The 27,100-nt window shown below is 46.3% G+C and overlaps 2 protein-coding genes across 12 annotated transcripts in view; one reads left to right on the top strand and one right to left on the bottom strand.

Moving 5' to 3' along the window:
- Window positions 1-27,100, top strand: part of PRELID2 (PRELI domain containing 2) — a 182,432-nt gene that overhangs the window by 25,283 nt on the left and 130,049 nt on the right. The window lies entirely within an intron of this gene.
- The window catches only part of SH3RF2 (SH3 domain containing ring finger 2), a 477,535-nt gene that overhangs the window by 397,849 nt on the left and 52,586 nt on the right, over window positions 1-27,100 (bottom strand). Inside the window, exon 3 of one of the 11 annotated variants that reach the window (XM_068277521.1) lies at window positions 26,947-27,005. The exons of 8 other annotated variants lie outside the window; for them this stretch is intronic. The gene's annotated coding sequence lies outside the window, so the exon portion shown is untranslated. Of the gene's footprint in view, window positions 1-14,572; window positions 14,640-17,000; window positions 17,175-26,946; window positions 27,006-27,100 lie in introns of those variants that run through there. 2 more of the 11 variants (XM_068277522.1, XM_068277523.1) reach the window with 2 other exon arrangements.

Here is a 27,100-nt window from a genome sequence, read left to right as displayed (position 1 = left end):
TCAGGTTTGATGGCTTCCGAGCATAGACAGCTTTCTTTAACTCACACCACAGATTTTCGATTATATTCAGGTCTGGTGACTGAGATGGCCATTCCAGAACATTGTACTTGTTCCTCTGCATGAATGCCTTAGTAGATTTTGAGCAGTGTTTAGAGTTGTTGTCTTGTTGAAAGATCAAGCCCTGGCGCAGCTTCAGCTTTGTCACCGATTCCTGGACATTGGTCTCCAGAATCTGTTTATACTGAGTGGAATCCATGCGTCCCTCAACTTTGACAAGATTCCCAGTTCCTGCACTGGCATGATGGTACCACCACCATATTTTACTGTAGGTAGCAGGTGTTTTTCTTAGAATGCTGTGTTTTTTTTTTCTCCATGCATAACGTCTCTTGTTATGCCCAAATAACAAAATTTTAGAGTAGTCAGTCCACAGCACCTTATTTCAAAATGAAGCGGGCTTGTCCAAATGTGCTTTAGCATACCTCAAGTGGCTCTGTTTGTGCTGTGGGCAGAGAAAAGGCTTCCTCTGCATCACTCTCACATACAGCATCATCTTGTGTAAAGTGCGCAGAATGGTTGAATGATGCACAGTGACTCCATCTGCAGCAAGATGATGTTGTAGGTCTTTGGTGCTGGTCGGTGGGTTGACTCTGACTTTTCTCACCATTCATCGCTTCTGTTTATACGAGATTTTTCTTGATCTGCCACTTCGAGCCTTAACTTGAACTGAGCCTGTGGTCTTCCATTTCCTCAATATGTACCTAACTGTGGAAACAGAAAGCTGAGATCTCTGAGACAGCTTTCTGTATCCTTCCCCTAAACCATGATGGTGAACAATCTTTCTCTTCAGGTCATTTGAGAGTTGTTTTCAGACCCCCATGTGGCTACTTTTCAGAGAAAATTAAAAGAGGAGGGAAACTTACAATTTACCTACTTAAATACTCTCTCATAATTGGATTCACCTGTGTATGTAGGTCAGGGGTCATTGAGCTTACCAAGCCAATTTGAGTTCCAATAATTAGTTCTAAAGGTTTTGGAATCAATAAAATGACAACAGTGCCCAAATTTATGCACCTGCCTAATTTTGTTTAAACAATTATTGCACACTTTCTGTAAATCCAATAAACTTCTTTTCACTTCTCAAATATCACTGTGTGTGTCTCCTACATGATATATTTAACTGACATTTTTTATCGTAACAACCAACGATTTATACAGGAAAATCATAACGATTAACAAGGTTGCCTAAACCTTCGCATCCCACAAAGTGGTTAAATTAGAGCCTCCACCAAACAATTTCCACAACTGTTTGATAGGGAATCACAGGGTTGAAACAGTTTTATTGCTGTCCATATGGTCTGAGAACAGGGAGCAATTAATTAGGAAAAGATCTACAAAAAAAATCTAGCACTGTATGAGCAGATCGACCAAGAGACAAATCTCTCGCTGATCAATTCTGACCAGCGAGAGATCTGTTGGCTGCCCATATACTGCAGGCCGATTCCCGATCGATTTTAGCATGAAAACTCTTGGTAATTGGCCTCTTGCTGCTACATCCGCTGCTGTCCCCCTAAATGTTAATGTGCCCATACATTCAAATCTCCTTCCACCTGTCTGGTCAACAAGAAAACAAGGGTGCGCTCCTATGGTGCATTAACTTTTTATTTGATAATTCCACGCTAAAAACAATTTGCACTTACAGTGTATGTGCAAGTTTTGCACATGTAGGAGGCCGCCAGCGAGTATCACCCACGTCTTGAGCCTGGCCAGGGCTTTAAGGATCCGTCTGCGATGGAAAGCAAGGGGACTGGGGACCAACCGCCGCCTCCTACACCTCTCGGCAAGCCGTCTGATCGTCACCGTGACGATCAGACGGCTTGCCGAGAGGTGTAGGAGGCGGCGGTTGGTCCCCAGTCCCCTTGCTTTCCATCGCAGACGGATCCTTAAAGCCCTGGCCAGGCTCAAGACGTGGGTGATACTCGCTGGCGGCCTCCTACATGTGCAAAACTTGCACATACACTGTAAGTGCAAATTGTTTTTAGCGTGGAATTATCAAATAAAAAGTTAATGCACCATAGGAGCGCACCCTTGTTTTCTTGTTCCCCATACGCTAGATTTCTGGCACCACCCAGTGGAGGGAGCAGCACCGTGGGCATAACACACATTTAAAGGGCCATACCGAGCTGAAGCTAGCGCAGGATACACAACTTCTTTTTTCTTTCACCTGTCTGGTCACCCTGAGTGTCCAGCTTCTCCCTCGTCTCCATTCGCCTTCCACGTGGCTGCCGCACATAGCACGTGTGACGTCACGCGCACCAGTACTATACATTACAGCCACGTGGGACGTGAATGAAGAAAGAAGCTGGACACATTCTGGTGCTCGTGCATTAAAATCTCTTACCTGTTCAGCAACAGAGGGGGCACATTAACATTGGGGGGACAACGGTTGGGGGCTCCTTCGCTTGTTCAATATTTCACAAGCTGTTACCGCCGCGCACCCAATCAACCACCGTCCTCAACGTAGGAATTACAGCCTGCTCGATTAATACATTTGACTGATTTCGGCCCAAAATCAGTTGAATCTTTCGATGGGGCATGCTTGTTGCAGCACTTGACCAACAGATTTGATAATTTTATCAAATCGGTTGGTCAATTAGGATGCAAAATCTTTAGATGTATGGTCACCTTGAAACTGCTCGCCTGCCCTGCTGCCTGGACCATCCCCGGTAAATTCTACTTTCCTACTACCACCATCCTCAACCAATTGCAGCCCTCTCGCCCAAAAGTATTGTACAGCTTGCTCACCGCTGCTGTATTTGTGCTTGTTGCCTCTACAGGAGAAGCTCCTTTTTGTACTTTTGCATTCTGGCTGGCCAAAGTCCTAACATCTAAGTTGACTACAAGTTTCTTTGCATATTGGCTGCTTCAACCGGCCACTTCGCACATTGGCCACCCATATCGTGAAGTGGCCAGACTTCGAGTGCTGGCTGTGTTAAAATATTCAACTACAGTATATATACTTAGCATTTTATTGGTTTATTAAACGTTTTGCGAGAAAGTGCCTAAACCTATTCATCTGAGATCTGAGGATGGCTGTCTAGATCGCCATTTTCATGGGCTAACCTAGGTAGCTCAATCGATTTCACATCTTTTTGGGACTTTGGAACAATAGTAGAGCCCCTTAATCCACAACATTGTAACAAGGTTGGGGGGGGGGGGGCTTGACTTTGGAGGCCCCATGTTGACTTATATTTTCTTTCCAGTGATTTCTGTTTGAACATTGTCTTATTAAATTAAGCCTAGATGGTTTGGTTCAGAGGCTCTATAACAAAATGTTCAGCCTTATTTCTTCTATCCTATAAGTTCCTATACTTGTTCTAATGTGGTCTGGATTACTGCAGCCTTTTCTAGTTGCGCTGTGTCTGTAAAATAGCTAATCTTTTCTTCGTCAAGCTTTGTCGACCCAGGGAGGAATGGGCTGTTGTAATGAATACAAGTAATGCACGCCCCCTGCAGGCTTTGTTTGCTTTGTTTACACCTCGCTGTTTGCTCTTAGTTTCAGCTTGTCTGTGTGATGCAGATTGTGAGGCTTGGGGGGGGGGGGGAGGGGGATTTGGGGGGTTGGGCAGGGGAGGGAGCTGCCTGTCACATGCTGAGAAACTGTGCATCCCAGACTGGAATGCAGATAATTCACTTGTAATAAAAACTTGTATTATACTGTAACATAAATATATATATATATATATATATATATATATATATATATATATATACATATATATATATATATATATATATATATATATATATATATTCACACACATACGTGTGTGTGTGTGTGTGTGTGTGTGTATATATGTATACACAAACCTCACTTCCTGGTTAGCGGCCATTTTCTTTGTAAACACTGCCTAAAACTGGCGATTAAAAACCAGGATCGTGGCGGAAACTGCAAAGAGGACTCCAGGAGATCACAGTGACTTAATTGATGTAACACCCGCAGTAATGGCGGCTGCGGACACAAGGTGTTTCCGCAGCCGCCTTGCCTTCATGTTCAGGGACCTCGCCCGTGCCTCTGGCATCTAGTACACCGAGGACGGGTCTGTCGTTTGCACATAGAGTTGCCGTATCGCGCGGGCGCGCGCGGAGACATGACCTTTATGCAGGGAGGAGGCGGGTCAGTTGGCCGGTCGGCTGGCGTCAGAGGAGGCTCACTGCGCTCCGGATTGGTTGATTGTTGTGGGCGTGGCGGTGGAGTCTCCTCTGCTTCATAAGCCTTCTCTGTTCACTCGCAACTTGTCTGCTGTTGCGAATACTTATGTGCTAGCGCTCAGACCTTAGATAGTATCCGGTGTGCTTTGATCTGGGAGGAAACCAGGGATTTCACACAAGACTAGGATTGTATACTGTTAGTGATATTCTGTGTATGACTCTTGCTACCCTCTGACTCTGCTCTTGCTTATTGTTACTGTTCATCTGCCTATCTAACTCTGTTGCTGAACCCTGCCTGATATCTTACTATTCTCTTGCCTGTCGATTCTGTACTGTGCCTGCTCGCTTGTTACTGATCATAGCCTGTCTGACCTTTCTACTCACCAGTGAGCCCTTGTCACTGGTGAGGTGCTCTACTGATAGTTTGACTTCACCTCACCAGAGGAGCTGGTGGATACTATCAGTTATTGTGTCCTGATAGTACCCACCAGCTCCTCTGGTGAGGTTAAAGGAAACCAGAGATGAACGTTTCACACAAAATAAACATATCAGTTGATAGCTTGTAAAGAATAAATGCTCTACCTGATAATTTCGCCGCTCTGGTGTGCCTTTTTTAGTGTTTTTTTTTATCCATTATTGCTCCAGGAAAAATCAAATATGGCCGCCGGCTCATATCCCTACTGCTTCCGGGCTATGAGTTGTTCTGGATGTGCTGTCTAGGCTATATGAGACTATGCTGCTATCTAGGCTATATGAGAAAGGCTGCTGTGTGCTTTCATTTTGGTATGATGTGCAGCTGCCTGTAGGAAGTCTCTCTCATAGGAATGAAACTGCAGTCATCATCAGTATCTACAGTATGCAGACAGAGTGCACACAGATCATATTGCATATTAGTCTGAAAACTTGTCTGTTTCAGAGCTTCTCTCTCAGCAGGAGCAGCCTCTCCCATGTCATCACACCTCTCAGTATGCAAAGCAGGAAATTTGAGCCAGGAGGTGGCAGGATTGGGCTTGAAAAGACTCCACAGAAGAGTGACTCAGCTATAATGATTCCAGGTCAAACCTAGACTGAGCCAGTCGGGCATTCTTATCACAGCTGCTAATAGACTAATTAAGCAGATAAGAATGAAACTAAAAGCAGGGTAGGTGTTTACTGTCATGTTCCCACTGATAAATGTAATAAAATACATGAAGGTGCTTCGTCTCTGGTTCTCTTTAAGCCAAACTATCAGTTACTGTGTTCTAATAGTACCCACCAGCTCCTCTGGCGAGGTTAAGCCAAACTATCAGTTACTGTGTTCTAATAGTACCCACCAGCTCCTCTGGTGAGGTTAAGTCTAACTACTCAGTTACACTGTTCTATAAGGACCCACCAGCTCCTCTGATGAGGTTTAGCTACTATTCTGTTACTGTTGCACCAAGCACTACATACCTCGTTGCTTACCTGCTATACTTGTATTATTGGTGATACTGCAGATCACCACATAATCAGGTATATTGTCTGTATTATTGGTAATTCTGCAGATCACACATGATCAGACATCTGTGTTGCTACACCAATCGTTACAATTGGTATGTTTTATTTATTTATTTATTTTATTGTACAAATAGGACAGTACAGACAGCACTGTGTTAACAGCCATCTGAAAACACTCTCGGCTACTACTGCATGACTTGCCTTCACTGCTAGAGACCAGCAGCACACCATGACCTATGATTTATCAGAGTTCAAACTCACGAAGATAGTACAAGGCAAGAGGTGGCATACTTTATACAGATTGCTTGTACCTATTACTATTATGGTCTCGGGAGCCATTTTGTGATTCTTAGACTATAAAAATAATTCGCAAAGTACTTTAGACTGTCCTATTCAGTGAAATTCATATTCCATAAACAATAGATCTACTGATCTTGAAAGAAAGCCATAGAAGACCACGGCCTAGTGGGTAATAAATTGTGCCCTGTAATTTACAGGTTTCCAAAAAGGTGACAACCTGCATGAAGGCAAATTATCGTGCCAAGAAGCAAGCCAACTTTCTTAGTGACAAATTCATGGCAATTGAAAATCCTAAAATGTGTTACCTTGGTTACTCTGGAAGATTGGACGTTTAGCCAATACACCTACACATAAGTGAAAAGCACCTGTCTGAACTTCCTGAATGCAGGGCAGCTTTTTTTATTGTGCTAGATAATAAAGTGCAGGTTACTTGACATATTTGCCAGGTGCTGTTCATTATAGATCTGACTCCATTAGTACTACTAATGGAGCGAGAGGATCTATAATAAACAGCACCTGGCAAGTATATCGGTAACCTGCACTGTCAGTACAAGCATCATGGCGAGTGCAACTTTGCTGAGATAGTATAGAGCACCACGGCTCCTGCAGCTTACCAATCGACATTGTCTTAATTGAGATAAAAATGCTTTGCTGAACGGAGACAGACAAGAAAATGTTAGCGTGCTTGACATACACCAGGCAGCAGATGGCTGGGAGGTGGCAGCACTATATTGTTCTAGTTGCTGTTGGCTTGCAGGGAGGTTATTTATCTTTGAGTTCTGGCTGCTGTTGGCATTGTGCTTTGTGTGTTCTGTCATTACAGTGAAGGGACTTCACAAACAGCCATATAGTGTAGGGAGGTGGGTAAATAGACCTGTTGCAGACGCAGCTATTTATGGCCGTGTTTAGGGGGAAAAAATCCAATTTCATGTCTGTGATGATAACACGTAAAGCCCCTTGTCCAGTTTGCTGTACACATAAAAGAGATGAGGGTTAATCCCAGCTTCTTCACAAGCTCTTAATAATTGAACGGTGAGGATTTGACCAGTGCTTAGTGTTGAGGTGCTGACAGCGAGGAGCTGAAAGTACTATCACTGATCACTTAAAAGGTAAACTACAACATGGGGTAACGTGGTAATATTAACAAATATGTTTTCTAAAAAATGGTCAAGGAAAATGTGCAGTGGCGCATAGATTGGGCTTGGTTAGTTCAGGTAAGTTGACTATTAGTTTGGGTTTTGCACAAGAGTATATAGCCTGGTACAAACCTTCAGTTTTGACTAGCCAGTTTTACTCCCTCCATGTAGTATGAGCGACAACAGATTTTGAATACTATGAGCTGATTGTGTCATCAGTCCATTTAGGAGCCCCTTCTGCCAAGAACCTAGCAAGTATGGTGTCCCCCAACAGCCCACTCATGCTTCCGCAAGAGACCCGGACTGGCAGAATGTCCTAGTTGAGTGCTGCCGGTCCTACTGCTCAGTCATGCACACCACCATTCCAACTTTCCACATAGCATAAGATAACAAGATAGCGCCGCTGGACTAGTGACAAGTCTATACAGAACTCAACCCCAAGCTGCTGCCCATCGGATCCAGTCTCAACCACTTCTGTGTACCAGACTTAAGGTTGTTTAGACCCAATTATACCACTTCAATGTGTATGAGAGTGAACACATTTTGAATACTATGAGCAGATTGAAGGTACAGGGCTTTGCTATACATTTTTCCCCCTCTCCTTAGAAAGCTATGTAGACAACTGCTTAGAAATTAATATCTGCAGCTGATACCTTTTTGACCAGTATTCTGCTGCAACACAGGAGTCAAAAATTGGCTCAATCAGTCCTATTATTTACAGATAGAGTGTGGACAGATTTGCTGCCTATTTATTTATTTATTGTATTTATAAAGCGCCAACATATTACGCAGTGCTGGACATTAGTTTAGGTTACAGACAATATTTAGGGGTGACATACAGCAAAATGACAATACCTGAATACAAGAAAGAGCAGATCATGCAGCACAGTATGAGTACAAGGTAATGCTTAGTCACTGGAGGGGAGCATGGAGATTAGGCACGTTGGGTTCACTCAAATGCATAGCATGCGTGCACAGTAATGGAGGTGCATAGTTACATAGTTACATAGTTATTTTGGTTGAAAAAAGACATACGTCCATCGAGTAAAACCAATATAAAGTACAACACCAGTCTGCTCCCTCACATATCCCTGTTGATCCAGAGGAAGGCGAAAAAACCCTTACAAGGCATGGTCCAATTAGCCCCTGAAGGGAAAAATTCCTTCCCGACTCCAGATGGCAATCAGATAAAATCCCTGGATCAACATCATTAGGCATTACCTAGTAATTGTAGCCATGGATGTCTTTCAACGCAAAGAAAGCATCTAAGCCTCCTTTAAATGCAGGTATAGAGTTTCCCATAACGACTTCCTGTGGCAATGCATTCCACATCTTAATCACTCTTACTGTAAAGAACCCTTTCCTAAATAAATGGCTAAAACGTTTTTCCTCCATGCGCAGATCATGTCCTCTAGTCCTTAGAGAAGGCCTAGGGACAAAAAGCTCATCCGCCAAGCTATTATATTGCCCTCTGATGTATTTATACATGTTAATTAGAGCTCCTCTAAGGCGTCTTTTCTCTAGACTAAATAAACCCAGTTTATCTAACCTTTCTTGGTAAGCGAGACCTTCCATCCCACATATCAATTTTGTTGCTCGTCTCTGCACCTGCTCTAAAAGTGCAATATCTTTTTTGTAATCTGGTGCCCAGAACTGAATTCCATATTCCAGATGTGGCCTTACTAGAGAGTTAAACAGGGGCAATATTATGCTAGCATCTCGAGTTTTTATTTCCCTTTTATTGCATCCCAAAATTTTGTTAGCTTTAGCTACAGCGGCTTGGCATTGAGTACGATTATTTAACTTGTTGTCAATGAGTACTCCTAAGTCCTTCTCCAAGTTTGATGTCCCCAACTGTATCCCATTTATTTTGTATGGTGCTAGACCATTAGTACGTCCAAAATGCATGACTTTACATTTGTCAACATTGAATTTCATCTGCCATGTATGTGCCCATATAGCCATCCTATCCAGATCCTGTTGCAATATGACACTATCTTCTTGAGAGTTGATGATTCTGCACAATTTTGTATCATCTGCAAAAATAGCAACATTGCTCACTACTGCATCTACTAGGTCATTAATAAATAAATTGAAGAGCACTGGACCCAGAACAGACCCCTGTGGGACCCCACTGCTAACAGTCTCCCATTTTGAGTACGATCCATTGACCACAACTCTTTGTTTTCTGTCCATTAGCCAGTTCCCTATCCATGCACACAGACTCTTCCCCAGTCCTTGCATCCTCAACTTTTGCACCAGACTTTTGTGGGGAACAGTGTCGAAGGCCTTTGCAAAGTCCAAGTATATCACATCTACAGCATTCCCAATATCCATATTAGCATTCACTACCTCATTAGTCAAACAGGACCTGTCTTTAGTAAACCCATGTTGATGCTGAGAAATAAGATTATTTTCTACTATGAAGTCACGTATAGTATCTCTTAGTAACCCCTCAAATAGTTTGCATACAGCTGATGTTAAGCTTACAGGTCTATAATTTCCTGGATCTGCTTTTTTGCCCTTCTTAAATAATGGGAAAACGTGGGCTGTACACCAATCCACTGGGACTCTGCCAGTTGCAAGAGTCACAAAAGATAAGATAAAGGGGTTTATCTATAACTGAACTTAATTCCCTTAGGACCTGAGGATGCATGCCATCCGGGCCAGGTGCCTTGTCTATTTTTAATTTATTTAGTCTTGCCTTCACTTCTTCCTGCATTAAGTATTTAATATTACAGTTAGAAGATTGAGACTCTTCCGCCTCTGTAGTTTGCAACAGTGCTGTTATTTTTGTGAAGACAGAAGCAAAGAAAGCATTTAATAACTCTGCCTTACCTTGGTCATCCACCATTGAGTTCCCACCCTCATCCTTTAGGAGTCCTATACAGTCAACCTTTCTTTTTTTAGAGTTAATGTACTTGTAAAACTTTTTTGGGTTAGATTTGATATCCTTAGCGATTTGTTTTTCAGCTTCAATCTTTGCCTGCCTAATTTCTTTTTTACAATTTTTATTGCACTCCTTATAATTGCTTAGTGCAGCCTCGGTCCCCTCCTGTTTTAAGACCTTATAGGCATTCTTTTTCCTCTTCATTTTATCTTTAACCTTTCTATTCATCCATAGAGGCCTTTTTTTATTCCTAGATATTTTGTTTCCATATGGGATATACATACTACAATATTGATTGAGTATAAGTTTAAAAGCTTGCCATTTCCCTTCAGTGTCTTCCCCTTGTAGTACATTATCCCAGTTCACCAAACTTAGTGCCTGCCTAATTTGATTGAACTTTGCTTTTCTAAAATTCATAGTTTTAGTGGTCCCGCTGCCCCGTGGCCTATCAGTCACCAGATCAAACGTTATCATGTTGTGATCACTATTTCCCAAATGTTCTTGAACCTGCACATTTGATACATTATCTGGTCTATTAGAAATGATCAGCTCCAGTAACGCATTCCCCCTAGTTGTTTCAGCTACCATTTGAGTCAAGTAATTGTCCTGTAGTGCTGCCAGAAATCTGCTGCTTTTACCAGAATGGGTAGCCTCAATACTCCAGTCAATGTCTGGAAAGTTGAAGTCGCCCATAATTATGACCTCATTTTTACTTGCAGCTTTTTCAATCTGCTGTAGTAATCGCAGTTCTGCAGCTTCATTAATAAGAGGTGGCCTGTAGCATACCCCAATAAGCAATTGGCAACTTTTATTTCCACCATGAATATTTACCCAAACGGACTCCACATCTTTGCAATCTTCCTCCATCTCATCGTTGAGGACAGCTGTAAGAGAATTCTTAACAAAGAGACACACCCCTCCACCTTTTTTCCCTGTTCTATCCCTCCTAAACACATTGTATCCTTTTAAATTAGCTATCCAGTCATGGCTTTCATCCATCCATGTCTCGGTTATTCCCACAATGTCATAGCCTTTGTCATTCAGAATGAACTCTAGTTCGTCTATTTTATTTGCAAGGCTCCGAGCATTGGTTACCATGCACTTTATATTTTTACCACCACATTTACCAATTTTGTTTACATGAAATGGGCTACTTGAATTTTTACCAACCTCCTTAATCTTTACACTGTCTCCACCCCCCATAATGTTAGGCTCCCACTGTCTTTTTACCTCATCTTGTCTACGTATTGAGACTTTATCCTCCCGCCTCCACCCAGATCCTAGTTTAAAATCTCCTCCAACCGATGATCAGGTAAGACACAAAAGGAGGAGGATACTGCCCAAAGGCTTACAATCATATCGAATAAGTCATTGAGACTGTTGGACAGTGTAAAAATAAAAACAAGAACCTAGCCTCTGAAAAAGCGCTGTCTATGCGGGTGTCTTTGCTGATTCCCCTGCCCCCCCCCCCCCCCCACACACACACACACAAATATGTATGTCAAACACAGGTAGACATCTCTGTGTTTGAGTGGGGTGTAGCTAGGTAGCTAGCCCTGAGACATAGAACAGTGATGGCAAGTTGAATTATATGTGCATAAAACCACACAATAGAAAGACTGTGGTGGAGACAGACTGGGCAATATACTGCACACAAGGGTCCACCTGGTCAAACTCAGTCAAGTCAAGAGTGGCTGGTTTGCAATGCACAAATAACCTCAGCTAAATGGGGCTTAAAAACAGAGGGGTTAAAAAAATGCTCATCAGAAGTCTGATGGAATGCGTAGGGTGGAGCTACGGCCCAAGTGATCTCAGTGATTCTTCCTGGATGGACACGTGGGTCTTGGAGCTACAGTGGTGCAAGCGGCCACCTGGAAACCCTTGTCACTCTACTGTTAAATGTTTGAGGTACACTGATCCATGTGATTGCAATTTTTATTCAGTTTTTATATAATATGATTGTTTTACACTATTAGAGTTGCTTTTGAGTCGTATTGTTTGCAAGCAGTGAAAGGAGTGATCTGTGGATTCCATTGCCTTTCCCTTTAACGCTATTACTTCTCACCTCCGGATTTATAAGAGGACCAGGGCCAGATTTAGGCCTAGGCCACCACAGGAACAAGGGCACCAAAGCAGCAGACTAAACTAGTGCAGTATTTGCAAGCTTTCAAATACTGCAATGCAGGGAGATCTAGTGAGTGCCTAATCTTCCTGCTGCCAGTCACCTGTGCAGCGGCCACCTTGCTCTCTGTGCACGTTGGCGTTGTGGTGGGCAGCTACGGACTTGGGCATCATTAGAGACGGAGGGGAAGAGGAAGCTTCTGCACTGGAGACGAGCAGAGAAGTGAGTGATACTGATGGCTGCTGCAGTGTGGATGCGAGCTGTACTGAAAGGGGGCGAATGGGAAAGGGAGGGATTAAGGGAGTCAACTGGCTACCTATACTGGAGGGGAAGGGGTCATCAGGCTACCTTTACTGGAGGGGGGTCATCGGGATACCTATACTAGAGCGAAAGAGGGAGGGGCCATCTGGCTACCTATACTGGAGGGAAGGGGGAGGGGTCATCTCACTACCTATACAAAAGGGGCAAGAAGGAGAAATGGTCCGCACTTGTCAGTGTAGATTTCCTTTATTAATGGACATATCCAAGAACATCCAGGGCAAACATCACATAGCTGACATGTTTCGGACTAACCGTCCTTAATCATAGCATATGATTAAGGACGGTTAGTCCGAAACATGTCAGCTATGTGATGTTTGCCCTGGATGTTCTTGGATATGTCCATTAATAAAGGAAATCTTCACTGACAAGTGCGGACCATTTCTCCTTCTTGTGACTTTTGGACTTGCTAACCAGGTCGTGCACTGTCGTGGATTTTGATGGGATGTAGCGGTGTCCACTCCATACAAGTGTCCTATACAAAAGGGGGCGGCTGGTGACATTGGCCTTGGGTGGTAAAGAGTATAAATCTGGCCCTGAAGAGGACAGCTGGGTAAGAACAGGCAGGGAGGGAGAGTGTCCTGACACTGGTGGGACTATGTGTTTCAGATGCTGGTGTTTGCTTCATGGAGTGTGGTGAGGGGTACCAGCTCATTAGGGTGCCACCTTTTGAGTAAAAAAAATACCGGCTTGGGGGTGTGACCTGAAAGTGGGTGTGGTCTGTTACGCCCTATTTTTTTCAAAATTGCACAAGATGACTGCCAAAACTGAACAAGAACAGTAAGAAGAGGGCATGATTACAACAGATTATGGTTGTTAATAGGCATAACATTAAAATATAGAGACCTATCCATGGTATCCCTTAGATGGGACTCCCAGCCGGTGAAGAGAAATTAAAAAGGTCCTATCTATTGTACAGCTAGCCATTATTGTTGCGTACAGTGGAGCCAGCCAGCACAGAGACCGGGCACATGTGCAGCTCACAAAGGCAGCAAGAACTGTCAGCTGCCGACTCCTCCTCCTACCCCAGCCTGTGCGAGTGAATAACACAGCCAGGGGACGCGGCAACACTCGCTGGTGATTGGCTGTAATTGATGCCAATCTTAGAAGAGGGGTGAAAGGCAGGGGTGTTGCTAGGATCCCAGGAGATCCGGGCACCAGGCAGGAAGAACCAGCGGAAAAAATGGGTGTGGTAATTCAGAGAGTGGGCGTGGCCAAATGTACATAAACTTAGCAGCGTGTAACCTAAAGATGAAGGGCCTGCCCAGCAAAATGTTGGACGGAGCCGCTATCCTTTAATTAGATAGTTTACTATCAGTATAGGCGTAGAGTAAAGATGCATACACACATTCAATTTTGATTGGTCAATCACTGACCAATTTTACCACCCCCATGTAGTATGAGAGCCAACAGACTTTATATACAGTACTATGAACAGAGCTGAGCTCTCATAATACCTAGAAGTAGTAAAATTGGCTAATCAAAATTGTATGTGTGAATCAGGCTTTACAGCTAATGCTGTACATACAATACTGCTGGTTTACAATCAGTACATGCACAGAGTAACAGATTATACTGTACATACTGGAGGTAGCAGAGATCAGCACACACTGCAGCTAGTTTACTATCAGTACAGGCACAGAGTAACATCTTATACTGTACATACTGGAGGCGGCAGCAGAGATCAGCACACACTGCAGCTAGTTTACTATCAGTACAGGCACAGAGTAACATCTTATACTGTACATACTGGAGGTAGCAGAGATCAGCACACACTGCAGCTAGTTTACTCTCAGTACAGAAACAGAGTAATAGCTTATACTGTACATACTGGAAGTAGCAGAGGATAGAACACATTGCAGCTAGTTTACTATAAGTACATGAACAGAGTAACAGCTTATACTGTACATACTGGGGGTAGCAGAGATCACCACACACTGCAGCTAGTTTACTATCAGTACATGCACAGAGTAACCGCTTACACTGTACATACTGGAGGGAGCAAAGATCAGGCAACACTTCAGTGAGTTTAATATCAGTACAGGCACAGAGTATAAGCTTTCGCAGGGGCTATATCACTTCTTTGGATGGGGCAAATCAAATTCAGAAAGGTAAACTTACCCGTCTTGAATACCTTAATTAATCAACTATTCAAGTGGCAGGTTGGTAGTGATTGGTCGATTCACATGAGAGGCTTGTGGTGATCAGTAGATTCTAGTTAAAGGTAGATATTAATTAATATATTTTAGTGGAAAGCAGGTAGTGATAGGCAGGCAGCAGGAGACAAGTGACAGTAGTAATGCTGGATGCACACCATGCATGTCTGTCACCCACTACTTGTTAGCATCTTCTCATTCTCAATTTTTTGGCAGATTTACATGCCAGATCGATTATTTCCAGCATGTTCGATCTGAGGATCGATTTTTTTTTTTTTTTTTGAGCCATTTTCTGATAGATTTCAATAAAAACGAAAAGAAATTGATCAGAAAATAGCTCAAAAAAATTGATTGATGCTCAGATCGGACATGCTGTAAATAATCGATCTGGCACGTAAATCTGCCAAAAAATTGTATGGTGTAGATCCAGCATGAGAAGATGCTAACAAGTAGTGGGTGACAGACATGCAGTAGGTGCTAGGGTGCAGTGGGAGCTAAGTAACAAGATGCAGTGGGAAAAAAAAGTCTAGGACATATGGTACACTATTATACAGATTAAATTGTGGTCTCCTCTGAGGACAGTCAGTGACATGACTATGTAGTTTGTAAGGTGCTGCAGCAGATGTCAGTGCTATATAAATACATAATGATAATATGGTAGGACATTATACTATGACTATCGTAAGATTAGATTGTGAGCCCCTCTGAGGACAGTCAGTGACATGACTATGTACTCTGTAAAGTGCTGCAGAAGATGTCAGTGCTATATAAATACATAATAATAATATGGTAGGACATTAGACTATGGTAGGATTAGAGTGTGAGCTCCTCTGTGGACAGTCAGTGACATGACTATGTTCTCTGTAATGTGCTGCAGAATTTGTCAGTGCTATAAAAATACACAATAATAATAATAATATGGTAGGACATTAGACTATGACTATGGTAGGGTTAGATTGTGAGCTCCTCTGTGAACAATCAGCGACATGACTATGTACTCTATAAAGTGCTGCAGAAGATGTCAGTGCTATATAAATACATAATAATATGATCGGACATTAGGCTATGACTATGGTAGGATTAGAGTGTGAGCTCCTCTGAGGACAGTCGATGACATGACTATGTACTCTGTAAAGTGCTGCAGAAGAGGTCAGTGCTATATAAATACATATAATAATGTTAGGACATTAGACTAGGACTATGGCAGGATTAGATTGTGAGCTCCTCTGAGGACAGACCCTGACATGACTATGTACTCTGTAATGTGCTGCAGAAGATGCCAGTGCTGTATAAATACATAATAATAATAATAATAATATGGTAGTGCATTAGACTATGACTATGGCAGAATTAAATTAAATGTACTCTATAATGTGCTGCAGGAGGTGTCAGTGCTATATAAATACATAATAATAATATGGACTGACATTAGGCTATGACTATGGTAGGATTAGAGTGTGAGCTCCTCTGGGGACAGTCAGTGACATGCCTATATACTCTATAAAGTGCTGCCGACAATGTCAGTGCCACATGAATGGGCACACAGAGAGATGGACAGAGGACGGGCGACAGAGAGAGGCGCACACACAGAGGAAGGGGCACAGAGGGATACACACGCAGAGGATATGGCACAGACACACACAGGACACGGCACAAACAGAGAGACACAAAAACACTACCCCAATTTAGAACACGAACATACACCACTCAAAAACACACACGCACGAACGCACACAGACACACAGATCTCTGTCTTCACCCATTTCTGCCCACACCACACACACATACCTTTTCTGCCCACACCACACACACACTGTACACACACACACCTTTTCTACCCACACCACACACGTACACACACACACGTACACACACATTGTACACACACACACACTGTACGCACACCTACACACATACATACCTTTTCTGCCCACACCACACACACACACACTGTATACACACACACACACACACACACACACACAAACACACTGTACACACACCTACACATACCTTTTCTGCCAACACCACACACACACTGTATACACACACACACACACACACACACACACACACACACACACACACCTTTTCTGCCCACACCACACACACACACATTGTACACACACACACACACACACACTGTACACACACCTACACAAATGCATACCTTTTCTGCCCACACCACACACACACTGTACACACACACACACACACACACACACACACACACACACACACACACACACACACTGTACACACACCTACACATACACACATACATACCTTTTCTGCCCACACCACACACAACATTCAGGAGGGAGAGGAGGGGAGGAGGGGGAGAGACACAAAAAGTAAACAAGCCAGACTGAAAGCCAGACAGCGTATACTACCTCAGGCTCCTCCCCAACATGCATTCTTCATCACGCTGCTGCTGGCTCTGGCTTTCTTCTCCCCTTCCTCAGTTTGCTGTTCTGCTCCATCGCTCCTCAGTGCGGTGAAGTGCCAGGTCCCGCAGCCCTCTCCTTGAAGTCTTGGCGGCAGCTTCTTCTGCTCCCCATCACCCCCTGCAAGAACACGCTCCATTCAAAACTTGCTGGGAGGCGGAGCTTCAACGTGGCCGAATCTTCACAGGTGACAGGGAGAAGGGGCGGAGCAGCCTGGTACAATGCGTAGCCCGGCCACTGCGCAGTAAGGAGGGCAGGAGTCAGTTTAGCCTTTTACCGGCAAATGACTTGCCGGTAAAAAAAAAATTCAGGCGCCGGCTTTGTAGCAAAATTAACGGCTGGGCCGGCCAGATACCGGCTGGGTGGCAACCCTACAGCTCATACATATTCACACTATAAGCTCTCAATTTTTCTTGCATATATCCATGATGGTTATGAGAGGAGCTGGACTGGGCATTTGAAGAGCATGGATTTACCTGTCTTGATTTACATTGTGTAGCTGGACTGGATTCGCTTAGTAGCCATAAGTGACTTTGTAATCCTTTCTTTGCCTCTAACCGAGAGGGCGGTCTGTTTTGTATTTTATCTTTTGGGCAGACAGAACCTTTCAACCCATTTCTCCCAATATACTTTAGATCTGATGAAATATATTCTCAGTTTGGTAAGGATATTGGCATCACTCAGTACCCACAGTGAATCTCTATTCCTTAAATGCTGAATGAACGTGTATATGTTGTCAATGCCCTGCAGTATCCATAACAACAAACCTAATTTGACTGCTGTGTAATGAAAGTATGCAGAGCGCAGTCCAGTTTTTGGTCTCTTTAGTTTTCAAAGATACAAAACAGATGGATCGGGATAATGAAAATGGAAATTTCTTAGCTTTAAAGGACAGCAGTGATTCTTTCCCTAGAATTACATTATCACATCTATTCATGCTATTGCCTATGAAAAATACTGCATTTTCTCTGTGGCCGCGGTATCCTGCAAATAATGACAATAGAAGCTCTTCTAGTTTCCTGATCTCATTCCCATTATATTTAGACCTTCTACTAGAGTGCTCAGTGCAGCAATACAATTAATGACTACATTTGTCTCTGGTAATGCCGAGAGCTGTGGGTGGTTAGTACCTACTACATACAGAGGCCTACAGCCAGAACAAATTGCAGCAGACTTGGAGACCCCAAGGAATCATTCTCCAAATATTGACATTACAGGAGACCGGTTTCACCCTTTATGTATTTTCTTATGAGGAGCTGAAGTAAAGTTTTGCTGTTTTACAGTTTTTACAGCAGGGTGCAAAACTGTTACTTGATTGTGCTGTTTATAGCCCTTAGGCAGACAAGGCGGCAATTGGTTCATAAGTAATATAAATTTTAACTGCGAAAAAGCAGTTGGGAAGCAAAAAGTATCCCAGACTGCGTTTCAGCTTAAGTACCCCAATAACTACTATGGGCCTCTACTGTTTAATGGATCATTTTAATCAGTGGTCTTGAGGGCACTAAGCTTGATTTAGGAACAACAAAGAATTATTATTGTGTTTTCTACAGCAAATAGAAAATATTAAGTGACTGCTCTGGGTAACACATTTTGTATTCGGTACTGACATAAGGTGTCCGTTCTAAAAAGACACGCTAGTTTTTACTTCATCCAAACAATACCAATGTATTACCTCATAATTGATTTTTACATAGTACAGTGTTCAGGTTTAAAGAGAACCCAAGGTGGATCTCAGATGGGGACAGATGGGACACTGACCCATGTTCTCTGCCTAATGACAAGGCTCTGTGTCCCCCAACCGCTGCTCTCTGCCCCCCCCCCCCCCCCCCCCCCCGAGTTTAGCGACAGGATTTGTTGCTAACTCTGAGGTAAAAGCTGGGGAGAGGAATTCCCTGATCAAAACACCCGCTAGGGGTGTGTTTGCAGGGTTTCCTGAGCTGCCATTGGGGAGCTCTCTCCCTGGCCACGCCTCCTGCCGCTCCTCCGCCTCCCTGCACGCTATGAGAGACACACAGTCTCTCAGTGCAGAGGTCACAAAAGTGGGCCATTGCAGGCCACGGGAGCGGCGGTTTTTGAAGCTACCTGATCCGGTTAGCCCCGCGGATCAGGTAGCCTACTTTTTTTATTTTTTGAGCCCACCTCTCTTTAAGTTTAATGCCGTACACTGTATGGCAGCCTCCTTGTTTGAATTGCCTCGGATTACTTTTAATGTGTACCAGTAGGGGAAAAAAGTGCCCCTAGGGGAGAGACTTCCCCCTTTATCCTAATTTATGCAATCCAGCGCTGGCACCCGTGAAAATCTGCGGTGTGTGCTGTAGCACATGGCAATATTTACATCTGTGCTCCTGCGCAGGTGCAGTATCAGCTTTCCCTCGGGTTCCAGCGGAAATAGCCAATCCCGAACGGGTCCATTCTGCTGCGCAGATGCCAGTTGCCAGCGCAGTAGAGCTGACCCGATCGGGCTTGGCTATTTCTACCGGAGCCTGATGGGAAGCTGCAGTGTGCTGTTCGGGGGAGCCAGCGCTGAAACAAAAGGCAAAGGAGGACTGGGGAAGCTTCATTTGGATCTAGAGACTTCCCCCCCCCCCCACCTTAGGTAAGTACCCCGGGCACTTTTTTTTCTCACAGGTTTACTTTAAGGTAATAGCTCAGCCTGCATAGTCTTGAATGCTCCATTCACACCCAGGGTCCCTCGAAGCTCACATTAGCCATCTATGCTTGGCCTGCTGGTGTGCGGTCTCAGTCATGTAATGGAGCAAGCTTTCTGCATCTTATATCTATTATATGGCTAGAAAAGACTGCAGGAAATAGAAAATGGCCACAGAACAGCAGAACAGGTGCCTGAATGAAGTCCTGCTGCCTTACAGTCAGATCCAGTGACGTGCTGCTCTTTATTATACAGTTTGCAGCCAGAATTATTGAGCAGCAGTGTCCACTAGTTCTGCCATACTTGCAAACATTCCGAGCAGCGGGAACAGAACAGTTTGCTGAAAGCTGGCTAATTAGAATGTTTTCTTTAACTGCTAATCTCTATATGAACTCCAATTTTCTGAAACTTAGGCCTCGATTCATAAAAGTGCTGTTGGTAAGGTAACGTCGAGCGGGGAAACACCGCTGTCGGTATTTCAGCCTTCAGGGTGTTAATTCATAAAAATGTAGCTAGATGTGACAGGCGTGCGGAGATATTCCGCTGTAGGCAGGCGTTAGGCTGTCGGGAGACATGCGGAAACAGGAGAAGCAGGCCGAGTCCCTCCGTGCGGTGTTCTCTCTGCAGCTGCTTGGGAGGTCTGTCCCATTCACTGCAATGTATTCCGCACGCTTCTCGCCACATCAGAGGTAGCGGTAATACCCGTCCACATACCGATACCTCTAATCTTTATGAATTGACTACTTGTTACTTTTGTTATGATAATCACCGCTCAAGGCGGTGATTTATCACTCTGCTCGCGAATTGTCGGCTTTTCATGCGGAAAAAGCCTTTATGAATACAGATTTTGCTGTGTGGTCGGTAAAGTGAGCTGTTTTCAGCATATCCGCATGCGGGAATGCTTTATGAATCGAGGCCTTTGTGACCTAAGTGACTTGGGCTATAAGGCCATTACTTTCAGAAAATGGAGCATGTAGCAAAACTCACTGATTAATACATGAATAATTTTATATACCGTACTTCTTATATATCTATATAACCTTTACATTTTATTTATATTCAGGGATGTTCGGGTAGTGCTTTTTATTACCCGCCCGGATCCGGGTACCCAGATATCCGGGTATCCGGATCCGACCTTGCGGATATCCAGATCCGATCCGGATATCCGACCAAATTACCCGCGGGTACCCGACCTATTCGGGTATCCTGATAGAAAACCCGGAAGTGCCCTTTAAATAGCTTTAAAATGGTTTTTAGGGTAAATGATGCATGTAGCATCATGCTTTTTTAAAGGGAAATACTAATTAATTATTTGGTGGACATAAAAAAAAAAAAAAAAAAAAGCTGTCAATTCACATCAGGACTAGGTTCCAGACAGCTGTCGTGCAGCCCACATTGTGTCCAATCGCACAACTGGGAAATGGCAGTTTTCAGCTCTGACATCGCCCAAAAATTAAAGCTATTGTAGTGGGCTAGTGGCGTGATAGCTGGTGGCAGGCTATTGTATTTGTAGTGGCGTAATAGCTGGTGGCAGCAGACGATGCAGTTTAGTGTGGACCCTGGTGTTGGTGGGTACCACAGACAGGAGCAGCAGGATGAGTAGGTTGATGCAGCCTCCCCTCCCACAACTCGGACAGCACAGACACATCCCCAAAAAATTAGACATTAACCCTCCTGGCGGTCTATTAGAATCCGCCAGGGAGCAGCGCAGCACTGTTTTTAAATTTTACATTTTTTTTAAAAATCATGTAGCGAGCCTAGGGCTCGCTACATGATAGCCGCTGTACAGCGGCATCCCCCCGCCCGCTTCGATTGGCGATCTTTGATCAGGGAATCCCGTTCAAAGAACGGGATTTCCTGAAGGGCTTCCCCTGTCATGGACATCGTGACGTCTAAGGGAGTCCCGATCCACCCCTCAGTGCTGCCTGGCACTGATTGGCCAGGCAGCGCACGGGGTCTAGGGGGGAGGGGGGGCGGTGCGGCGATCGGCGGCGGCAATCGGGCAGTACACGCAGCTAGCAAAGTGCTAGCTGCGTGTACCAAAAAAAATTATGCAAATCGGTCCAGCAGGGCCTGAGAAATCCTCCTGCGCGGCATAGCCTGAGCTCAGCTCGGGCTTACCGCCAGGAAGGTTAATAGTGTTTAGATTATAGTTCACCACGGCACTTGGGTGCCTTGGCAAGTTAAAAAATTAGATGAGTTTCCAGTCAGGAAGCGGTCGTACTGCCGCAGTTGGGGCCTCCCCACAACTCGAACAGCACAGACACATCCCCAAAAAATTACACATTAATAGTGTTTACCATGGCACCTAGTGTGTTGGTAGTGTATTACAGCTGTCAAAAAATTTTGAAGCAGGCTTATGCGGAGCCTGGAGGTTGTGGTGGTAAAGGGTGGTAGTAAGGCAGGCATAGTGCGATTTCCAGCCGCTTCATTTCCCCCTCTTGCCAACAACAGGGGCCAGGAATTCACCGACCACCCAAGCCTGGTTTATTTTAAGAAACGTCAGTCTGTCCACAGACTGGGTGGACAGACGAGAGCGCTTCTCTGTTACCACACCACCGGCCGCGCTGAAGCACCTTTTGGACAGCACGCTGGAAGGGGGGCAAGCAAGGACTTCCAGGGCGTACTGCGCCAGCTCACTCCAAATTTTCAGGTGCTGGACCCAGTAATCAAAGGGGGCTACAGTGGTGTCGCTGTCAAGGCCGCTGTAGGACCCCATATAGTCTGCCACCATCCGGGTCAGGCGCTGGTTCTGGTTTTGAAAGCCAAATGCTGTTGAAGCATGCACCTCCCCACTCGGCAACTGTACCAGCGTGGCGTACAGCTCCTTTGTGAGAGACAGCAGGTTTGATGGGGGCCTGCTGCTGATGGACGCAGGCACCTGCTGCTGTGCTGACTGGATTGTGACAGTGGAGGGGGGGGGGGCTGGGGGAGTCTGGGGGAAGGCTTCCTCCAAGCGCCGAACCAGGGACCGCTGCAACTTCCTCATTTGGCGCTCAGGGTCTCCTCCTGCTGCAGGCAGGAACTGATGCAGCTTCCCCTTCAACCGTGGGTCCAGCATCAGGGTGATCCACATGTCCTCCCGACCACGCATCTCTTTGACCCTTGGGTCCCTGGGCAGGCACTGCAACATGTGCACTGCCATGGGGAAGAGGGCTGCCATATCTGCTGGCACATGATCTTCATAAGTGCTGTCCTCCTCTTCTTCCTCAAACGCCCCCTGCTCTCTCCACCCCCGCACCACTGCAGCTGCACTCGGCAGTGCCTCCTGATCCTCAAGGTCAGGGACCTCCAACTCCTCCAAGTCCTCAACCTCCTCCTCCTGCTGCACAGAGGTGGACTGTGCAGGTGCCTGCTGCTCCTGCTGGATCAAGTCTCTCTCTCCCACTTGAATCAGACCATCCAGGGCCTTGTGCAGTATACACACCATGGTCACGCACTGACAAACTGACGCCCTGTCCCGGTTGACCAAGTCGGTGGCCTCCAGGAAGGGTGCCAGGACCATGCACACCAGCTGCATTTTTCTCCATTCAGCAATCCGTATCATCTCCGGGAGGTGGCTGCTGGTGCTGCTCCTGTACATGGTGGTGGCTTTGGCCAAGTAGTGGTTGACAGCCTGCCTCTGCTCAACCAGACGTTCCAACATGGCCAGGGTGGAATTCCACCGTGTTGGAACGTCAATCAGATGGTGCCGTGGCAGGTTCAGCTCCAGCTGCACAGCTTCCAGGGCCGATGAGGCACTGCCCAAGCGGCGGAAATAACCCACCGTTTTGCGAGCAGCTTTTAAAAGTGGCTCCATCCCCTGGTAGGTGCTAAAAAATTTCTAAACCACCAGATTCAGGACGTGGGCCAGACAGAGGATGTGGGTGAGGTCTCCCCGGCGGATGGCAGCAACAAGGTTGGCCCCGTTATCGGACACCGACTCTGGGGGTCAGCCAACGCCTCTCCTGCTCCTTGAGTTTGTCCAGAATGTGCTCTGCGGTCAGGCTTTGCTTGCCCAGGCTGACCATCTCCAGCAGCGCTTGGCAGTGGCGGGCCTTCACACTGCTGCTGCTGAGGCGGGGGCGTTTGGCGGCGGAGGGTGTGCCGGAGGGTGGAACCGGAGCAGAGGAACTAGCTGCACTTCCCCTGACCCTACTGCGGGGTGGCACCACCCACTGGCTTGATGATGTCGCTGTCCCCTCCTCACCCACTTCCACCAAACTGACCCAGTGTGCGGTGAATGACAAATAGCGGCCTGTCTTGAAATGGCTGCTCCCCGAGTCCATAGTGACATGGACCCGCTCACCCACCGATTGATCAAGCCCACATTACACATTGGTCTTTGCGAAGCGGTGTAGTGCTGGCATGGCCGTCCGTGAGAAATAGTGCCGGCTGGGGACAGGCCAATCCGGCGCTGCGCACTGCAGGAGTGCACGCATCTGGCTCCCCTCCTGCACAAAGGAGTACGGGAGGAGCTGGGAGGCCATGGCCGGTGTAAGCAGGCCGTTGAGCAGGCGGATCCGACGGCTGCTGGGAGGCTGAGCCCTGATAGCAAATGCCTCGGTCAGCAGGGTCTGGTGTCGCTTCTGGCTTGCACGGGAAGCCAAGGAGGGAGCAGAGGCGACCACTGAGGACTGGCTGCCTGAACAGGCCTCCGTGTCAGTAGGAGTGGAAAAAGGGGTTCCGGTGGTGGTTTGGGGTGGAACACTGACAGTGCCAACTACCTTCAGCCTCAAGAACTCCTCATGCTCCTTGTGATGTTTACCAGCCAGGTGTTTTATTAAGCTGGAGGTGCCATAGGTGGCGGGGGTGCTACCTCTGCTCAGCTTCACCAGGCACCCCTTACAGGTGACAAACTTCCTCTCCAGTGACGGCAGATTAAAATAATTCCAGATGGGGGATAAAAATGTCCCCTTACGCCCTGCTGCTGTTACTTTTGTTGCTGCGGGGGTTGGGGCCTTGGGTTGAGTGGTGCGGCTGGTGGTAGCGGCAGAAGATAAAGCAGCAGGCTGTTGCTCACTGCTGCTCCTGCCAATGTCCGAGATCATGATCCTCCGTGTCAGACCCACCGACGTATCCTCCTCCTCAGACTCAGAGGAGCTAACATGCCCCTCCTGTGGTTGGTGGTAGTCTCTGTCCTTCACCTCATCATCATAATCATCGCCAGACTCCCCCTCCTTAAACAACGGATGGGATGTTGCGGACCCCAACTCCTCTTCTGCTGAGTCTGACACATCGGGCAAGGAGTAGGACCCCTCCCCAACAACCACCGTCACCATCTGTGACTCAGCCATAAATCCCATTTGGGAAAGCATATCACCCTCAACCTCTGTGGTAACAGGCCTGATTGTGCACGTGGGGTCTGGACTCAGCAACTCAGCAGCACTTGAGGGTAGGCCTGCTGGGGTCGACATGACCGACGACAAGTCCCCATGCACTGCTGCTGGGCGACTGCTGCTGCTCCTGCGAACAGGAGTGGTGGTGGGGGTGGAGCTCTCTGTTGCAGAGCTGCTGGTGCCCTGCTCATCCAACATTAGCTGCATCACAGGCTCGGCGTCTTTCTCCTCCAATTTGCGCCGCCTGCCCTGCTGAAAAATTGACGCTACGCGCTGATGCACCACTGCAGCGTTTCTCCCCCTATCAGCTTGGCGCCCAGTGCGTCCACGGCCAGTGGCTACCGGCTGAATGGGCAGTATGGCAGAACTGCTGGCGGTGACTGTGCCAGCAATATTTCCTCTCTTTTTGCCTTTGATGGCCTTCCCCCGGCTGCCAGTGCCCGCAGACATACTGCACGTATGATGGATGTGGGGTACTTTATTGAAATTGGGGGGTGATGAATACAGACAGAGCACAGTAGAACACAGTGTGCACACTAACGGACGGTCTGTCACACTGACACTCAAGACACAGCAGAAATTCAGTAGTCACACACACACGGACAGTACTAGTCTAACACACAGGGCCGGCCCACTCATGAGGCGGGGTGAAACATTTGCCTCAGGCGGCAAACTTCTAGGGGCGGCACCCGCCCGGGGGGCCGGCCGCCGAGCCGGAGGGGTAGCGGGCAGGTCGGGGGTATTGGGCCTAGCAGTGGGGAGTGGGGTCGGACGGGGGTAGGAAGCAGCCGCTTGCAGATCGTAAGAGGCAACAGGCGGGGAGGACTCACCTTTTCCGCGTTCCAGCGAGCGCTCCACTGACGTCACTTCCTGCATCGCCGCCCACTCTATTGTAAGTAGACGGCGATGCAGGAAGTGACGTCAGTGGAGCGCACGATGGAACGCGGATAAGGTGAGTCCTCCCCGCCCGTGCCTCTTACGATCTGCAAGCGGCTGCTTCCTAATTACAGCTGGAGGGGAGCGCAGATCAGGGGACCCAGGCGAGGAAGGGGGGGGTCCGACCCCCCCTCCCCACCGCTAGGCGCAATACCCCCGACCTGCCCGCTACCCCTCCGGGGGGGGGGGGGGGGCTTGGGCAGCAGCAATTTTCTCCTAAATTTGCCTCAAGCGGCAAAAAGTGTAGGGCCGGCCCTGCTAACACAACTAGCACTGACTGCAGTACTGAACTACACAATATACAATTACACACTACACAGTAATCCTCCAACTGTGTAGCTGAGGCAGCACCAGCACTGGCCTATGTGCACAAACAGCAGCACACTAAGACACAGAATAGCAGAGCTGCAGCAGCAGAGACTGTCACAGCTCACACAGACAGCACAGACTGACACAATAACTAACTATAACAATATAAAACACTACTAGCTACACTACAATAGACAACAGTGTTATGTACAGCAGGTGTTGGTGTTCAAAAACGCTGGGTTTATCACTGGGATAATGCACTTGCTTAACAATACACACTGGACAAACTATCTCAGTGGCAGTCACAGCAAGGACGATTTTTTCATCATGGCCCCCCTCCTTATATACAGGAGGGACTGGCCAAGGTTCCCCTATGTGATTGGTTGCTTGGTTGCTAAGGCTTCTGCTGGGAGCCCTCTGATTGGCTGAATGACATCATTCCCTTTAGTTACACGATCCAGGTAGTAGAACGGATATCCGCGGGTATCCGGATTATGCGGCCAGATATCAGGATAGTGGCCCAGGTATCCGGATCCGATCCGGATACCGTAAAAATGGTCGGATACCCGGGTACCCGGGATCCGGATGAGCAACCCTGTTTATATTATGTATGCTGACACTTAAAGGGAACCTGAAGTTAGAGGGATATGGAGGCTGACATGTATTTCATTCTAAACCATACCAGTTGCCTGAAAGTCCTCCTGATCTTCTGCCTCCAATACCTTTGGCCTTGAAGTGAATCTGAAGTGAAAAAAAACTTATGAGATAATGAATTATATGTGTAGTACAGCTAAGAAATAGAACGTTAGTAGCAAATAAAATAGTATCAGATTGTT

The sequence above is a fragment of the Hyperolius riggenbachi genome, chromosome 3, assembly GCF_040937935.1.
Source record: "Hyperolius riggenbachi isolate aHypRig1 chromosome 3, aHypRig1.pri, whole genome shotgun sequence".
Lineage (NCBI taxonomy): Eukaryota > Metazoa > Chordata > Amphibia > Anura > Hyperoliidae > Hyperolius > Hyperolius riggenbachi.
This window is presented reverse-complemented; position numbering and strand designations above follow the sequence as displayed.